Source organism: Capsicum annuum, chromosome 5 (genome assembly GCF_002878395.1).
Source record: "Capsicum annuum cultivar UCD-10X-F1 chromosome 5, UCD10Xv1.1, whole genome shotgun sequence".
Classification (NCBI taxonomy): Eukaryota; Viridiplantae; Streptophyta; class Magnoliopsida; order Solanales; family Solanaceae; genus Capsicum; species Capsicum annuum.
Window position 1 is genome coordinate 138,664,925 of NC_061115.1, and position 7,558 is coordinate 138,672,482.

A 7,558-nucleotide genomic window follows, 5' to 3' on the forward strand; every position below is an offset into this window, starting at 1 on the left:
AACATATCTTTAGTTTTTGAGTTTGTTAAAGGAAAGATATTATCTTTGCTTTTTTGTTTTCAAATTTTGTTAAAGATTGGAATATATTTGATAAGATAATGCAAATGAGTCGTGCATGTGGTTACCCCTACCTTGTCCGTCATTTGGGGACGAATGTTCCTAGTGGGGGAGACTATAACACCTTGGCTTTTGTACTTTATAAAATTTCCTAGAATTATGGTATCTGGACCCAATATGACTCATGGGTATGATTCATATAGTGGGGTACGGATAGTATGGTCCAGTTGTATAATAACCAGTGTTTGTTGGTAGGATGGATTTTGGTTACTGGAATGGATACTGCTTAGGGGTACGAGTTGTATTAATGGGTATGGATCATTTGGTTCCTTAACTTAATCTTAGACTTGGTTACTTAGGTTAGATCTGAATAAGAGTAGTTCACCGTGAGCCGTAAACCTGGTTATGAGTCGTACAATTGACTCGTATGGTGGACTGTGTTTAAGTCTTTCTTAGGTTTACTCTTCCAGGAATATAGATAAAGGGAGTGGATCGTATGCTTTGTATACGACATAGTTTGATGAGTTATATCCTGAACACTGTGGTATCCAAGGGTTGAGGCTAGAATATGAGTTGTGGATACTAAGCGTATTGAAGGGTAGGACTCGTGAGGGTCAGTCGTATCCCTGTGAAAGGATTTTGGTGCAACTAAAGTGGGGGTATTTTTGACATTTCCCCACTTATCCTAATAAGGTCCCATAACCTCTAACCTACTTGGAAGGATATTTACCCTAATATTCCATTCATTAGCACTTAAAAACTCTTCTAAAACACTCTATAACTCTCTTAAAAGCTTTTGGGCAAGGAAAGCAAGGTTTTAAACTAGAGGATTAATTTGGGGCATGTCTTGGTGATCTCTTTCAATCATCATCTTTATTTTAGCCATGTTCTCTAACCTCATTGTTTATTCTAATGAGAAGCATGGTTTTTATGAATGTTTTCATTAATTCATTGATTGTATGATTTTGGTTTTCAAATATGAATAAGGGGTTTTGATATTAAATGGTTGGTTATGGTTTTCCATGGTTTTAATTATGATTTATATGCATTAATGGTGGTTTTGGATAATTGGATTGCATGGGAATGGTTTAAAGGTAATTGGAATTAGTTTTGGTTATATTAAGCCCCTAATGTGTTTGACAGAATACCTACAATAATGCTTTTATTGCATTAAGTATTTTTAATGAAACTCTTAATTGTTTTAAAACTTGGTAAAGGAATTATGCATGGTTTAAATGGGTTGGAAAGGTAAATGGCTAAATTATTATGCTTGTGGGGTACATGGTTCCCCTAAGTGGATTAATATAGTAAATGGAAGGGCACTTAGAAGTCCCCCTAAACTAATATATGGTAGGCTATGAATAGTACTTGCAAGTATGGTCGGTATGATGATACTACTACTAAATTTTTTTGTTTAATAAATGGTAAATGTATTGATTGGCTTGTTGGTAATGGTTTTAAATAGGCAATAATGGCAGAATGTGCAGCAAAGCCGTGGAAGGTGGAGCTCCCGAAGGGACCAAAAATAGAAACTCATATTTGCCGGTGTGAGATTGGTCTCGGTTATCATATGCATAATGTCACAATATATTTTGGGTTATTTACTAGTCATCCTAGGTTTTTTTCCCTTGTCGTGCGGTCACACATACCGAGGAGCTTTAAGTAGGGGAGCTGAACCCATATAGCCCATGGGTAGTCTAGGACGACAAAGCTACACAGTCTAGGTAAAGGTTTTAAATGTATGTTAAGCCTGGTCCTCTTTCCCGGCATAGATATATATATATGTATGGTTATGTGCATATGGATGGTTTTACATGGCTTTATAAATGGGATATGTTTATCCTTATCCTGAGATCATTCTAGCGTTCACCCGCTAAATCATCTGCTGGCAGTTGTATACCCATGCTATGTAGGAATCAATCATTTTACTCCTCCAACATAGTGATTGACTTGAGGATCAACATTAGGACTAAAGTGGTGAGCTTCCATCCTTTTGGAAGGCTTCATTTCACGTTATGGATATTTCTAGACACTTTGATTTTATTTTGGATATTGGTTTTTGTCATGGTTGGGTCCTTGTCCCAATTGGATTTTATTACCCTTTTGGTTAGAGACTTTATGGTACTATTATTGGTTAGAATGGGCGATATCGGTATGTGTGTTGGCCTTGGTATTGGAATAAGCTCGTGCACTGGCATCATTAGACATAATTTCTCACTGTTCCATCATATTTTATTTTAGGATTAATTAAATTATGATTTGGAACTTATTTTGTTATTGCTTGGTTCATTGCCCTTGTTTCTGTATTGGTTTTGCAAGGTTTGATTATTTGTATGGGATGGTTGGAATTGGTTGGCTCATTTATGGTTGTGATCCAATCCAGAGTCTTCATGTTAGCTCTTACACTATCGTGCTATATGCTCAAATTAAGCAAACCATCGCAGGTGGCTGAAGGGTATTTTGGGGAATAGGGGTGGTCTTCGATCCCGGCTGGACTTGGGATGCCCATTGAACAAGGCCTTCGGCCGGGTTAGGTCACATATCTTACCAGATGTATTTGATGTTGTATGTTGCATCCCTAGGCTTCTTTTGTAATAATCAATTTTATGACCTTCCGAAAAAGGTTCCATCATACCAATGAAACAAAATTGATATCTTTTGTTTAATGTTATCAGTCTTGTGAATCCTTTTTGTGTATTCGCTGACCTTATATTACATATAAAATCATTCATTTTAATTTTTATTTTGAGGTATGACTCCTTGTAATAATTGTACATTTATTTTCATTTTTTCCATTCCTTTGTTGTTTATGATGATTTGCTCTTATTATTTCTATTTGCTTTGGAGATAGAGTACCTTCAATAGCCAGCTTCTCAATATTATCCTTCAAATCTTCACCATCCATATATTTATTTTTTTTGCTAGTGATCAATTTGATTTCCTGCTTCTATTACTAGAGGTACAACACCTTCTATCACCTTTACATCCTTGGTTAAATTCTCTTGTTCCAGCACCAATAACTCTCCTAATATCATTTTCTTTTGTTGCTGGTTGTTGTGCTTTTTCTAGCTTCTTATTTTGATCTTCTACCTACTCATGTTGTTTGTATATATTCTCCTTTTTGTTCTCTGATGTTATCCTATCTTCTTTGCTTTTTTTCTTTGCCTTCAACCTGCAGATTTTGACATGTTATCTTTGCTAGTTGAACAACCTTTTCTATTTGCCAAAGCTTTTATTCACCATATATTTCGTACTCTCCTTATTGTTTTCACCCTTTTCTTCAGTATCTTTGTCTGCTTCCTCTTTATCTAAGGCCTCAAAATGGTTTAAAGTAGCAATTCCATCATTGTTTCCATTATAAACTTCACCTATAATATGGTTATACCTGTATCTCTTGTACTTGCTTTTCATTGTTAATCATTATTGTTAATTTATATTTTTTTCCCTTATTTGCATTGGCATATTTCTTCTGTCTATTATTCAGGCCATATGATCTTTTATTAGCAACCGCTTAGTTTTCCTCTAGTTTCTTCTCATGCAGCTCTAGATGAATATTCCAGCAACTTTCTTCATCATGTCCTTGCAAACAGTATTCTTTGCAGTATTTAGGCATTTAATCATATTGTATTTTAATCCACTTTGATTTGATTTCCCTTGTTGTATCATTCTCCTCATCCTCACTCTATTAGGTAATTTAGCAATTACATCCATCTCCACTTTGACAACTAGGTCTTCATTGAACCCGAGTAGCCATATCCACCATTAAGGGTTTTCCTACTATTGAATTAATCGGAAAAATTGCTTCCATAGCACAAAAATTTGGTCAAAGGTCATGCATTGATATCCAAGCCACTCCGATAGTAGTTTAATATCATGCTAAAACCATGAATCCCACTTCACTGTTCTCATCTGTAAATACATCAACTTTGTTTTTATATAGTATGTTGCTGCTGAAATCAATTGTACATAAACCTCTGAACCCTCCAACCTGATAAGTATTACCTCTTTCATCCAATACTCTTATTGTACATTCACCTTTTATTCCACACTTAGTAGGTCTCGCGACCCAATTTCTCGAGTCATGATAGCGCCCACCATAACATAACAGTAGGTAAGCCAACTTGTAGTCCGAAATGGCTAGTAACAAATTGCTCAATAATATAACAGAAAAGAATGCAAAATAATTAAGTAAAGATCAATATATAAAAATATGACGAAACCTGGTGTTATCGATACAAGAGCTTCTAATATCACAAGAGTATAAAAGTCAAATATTCAGAGGAATACACTGATATGACTATTCTCTGAATACAACAAAGAGACTAGTCTAATACAAAAGAGAGAGATAAGTAATACTCCAAATGTCAAGAACTCACTGTAAGTCTCCTTCCATGGCTGCTCCGCACTTTGCACACATCAATGGCTGTAACGTGTTCTGTGATCTAAAAGCGGCATAAGTATAGTATGAGTATCAAATGAATGGTTCTCTGTAGGTAACTGCCAACTGAGCACTAAAGATAAGGAAGATATATACAACATATAAAAAGAATGGAATCTACACCTAAGAGTCTAGAAATCATACAACAACTCAATCAGAATAATAAGGGACAACTATCATATTTAAGACCAAGAGTCTTACCTAATAAGACTAAGGAAGTATTAAGGTGAACTAACATATTCAGCAAAAATAAATAGACGTCAATATTATACCATATATCCCAGGCTAATATATAAATGAAGAGAGAAAGAAAGATTTATGTAGTAATATACAAGGCCAAGAAATGAATATACAGTATGAATAAACGAGGGAAGGGATATACAGTAGCGCCATAGCTATATTTATATATACATATATACGGACATGAAATCATCTCAAAGCATAACCTAGATCATCATATCCTCATTCTAAGAGCTCATTATAATACTGCCAGGATTTAATAATATCATACTCAAGGTTTTTAATACACATGGCCAGACATGAAATAACCGTACATAGAAATGCAATCATAATATAGAAGTGGTTGTAGTCATACCTTTAATCTCGACATCATATCAATGACCAATCTGTCATATGCTAGCGATATTAATGATCATAACAATGATGATAAAAATATCAATAACAATATGAATAACCAGTTATTCTAGAAAATAATATACCTAGATGAACCTATGCGTACCTCCATCACCTCAGGTTAAAACGGTTCAGTCAACATACAGAACACAAGGAATACTCTTAACCCATATCTATGCAACCATCCCATACCGACTAATAGACATAAGTGCATACTGGTTATGGGCAATGCACATACAGGAATGAATACAAGGTACATAATCAATATCACAAATTATCATAACTATCATCATCAATAACATCACCATAATAATCAACCTCCGACCTTGTCGTGTATCAACATATTATCATAATATCCTTCGGCCTTGCCAGATATTAATATATCATCAAAATATCCTCCAGCCTTGCTGGGTATAAACATATAATCTTAATATCCTCCGGCCTTGTCAAGTATCAATATATAATAATAATACCCTCCGGCCTTGTCGGGCATCAATATGTCATCATAATCATTAACAAATATTTATAGATATACGACCAACTTCTCATCATACACGGTTTTCCCATTTCCCATCAACAGATATTTGCCAACGTTCAAAATAATTATCAATTACCGTAAATCGAATAACATATACAAAAGTACTCTTAACCATAATCATAACACCATATAGATATCTATCTCATAAATGTACTTTATATACTGATTATTAACTAACCAATACTTATTATTAAACCAGTAATTCTCTAGTCATCATATAAACTATAGTTATTAACCTAAACCTTATCCTTCACATAATCCTTAATTCAAAGGATATCAAATTGCCATTATTTATAAAATAGCAAACATCTAACATCTAGTGAAGGTTCATCACCAAACCATAATCATCATTTTCACTCTTCATCTTTATCAACTAATCATCTCTTATCACTACATCCGTTAATCATTATTAGTCAACACACTACCATTAACATATAACCATCTTTTATTCACTAACACCATTCACTAGCTAACCATCATTTACAAACTGATCCTCATTTATCAACTATTCATCATTACTAACTAGTCATCTCTTATCACTAACGTCTCTTATTATCTAGGCTCATTAAAACAAAACTCCTTGTTTAACAACTAATCGATGCCATAAACATAGTCATCAATATAAACTATTCTTCAGCTATGCTAAACTCGACATCATTATTATCTACGTATCAACCATTGCTAGCTACCATATTTCAACTAAGAAAGGTTCATTAACTATTACATTAGATTCCTAGACACCAAGTGCTATAGTAACTTAATACACAACTAGCTACCACATAGCTTAACCCTTAATTAGGAAGAACAACCACAAGATCATATTTTAGCTAGAATCATATCAAATACCATATAATAATCATGAATGTAACAAATCTATGCATGCCATCAAAATTATCAAAATAAATAAAGTCGTAGGCAATATACCACATCTTCTTCCAACCTATATTGAAGAGATCTGTATATAAACATATATATGCATATTCATGTACTGTAATCAAATCCTTTACAATGATAAACACATCTCAGATATGAAATTATTATCATAACAGGACCCTTGGCCCAATAATATGTCCAGAATAATCACAACATCATAATCCTGGCCGTAGGCCCATCTACATACCAAAACCTCATATCAATAATCATATTTATAAGTCATAGCATATCACTAATCATCTCACATATAGGAGGCATCTCACATCTAGGAGGCATAATATCAATAGGCATATAATCATCTTTCATATAGGGGGCATAATATCAATAAACATGTATTCATCTATAATATATCTCATATAAATAGGTCATACATGATGACTTATATGGAATATCACCTCTCATTGCCAATTGTCATATCTAAGACAAATAATATCTCTATAGGTCCAATAATCATAATTAAAAGGAGATAGCATCTCTATAGGACATACATCAATCTAAGTGGGACTAATATCTCTATAGGCCCAACAATCATAACTAAGAGAAACTAATCTCTAAGGACCCAACATTATAACTAATAGGAAACACATCTCTATAGGTCAAAAATCATATCATAAAGGAAGTAGCATCTCAATAGGTCCAAATATCATTATCCGAGAAAAAATACATCATCATTCAATAAGCCACAAAGTAACCTTATACTAAGGTTTACAACTCTCAACTATACCTAACATCTAAAACTAGGTACACATTCAAAAGTGTTGTCTTAAGTAGGCCAGACGATCCCACTTCTACTCCTAAATTTTAATATTTAGAGAAATTATGCCCTAACTAGGATAATGCATATAGTTCAACTTCTAGATGTTATGTAACCCATAACAATTTTAACATAGGAACATTGTCTAGAAACATGGAAATATATGTCAAGTCTACGAAACATATGATTTCAAGGTCACCAAAGT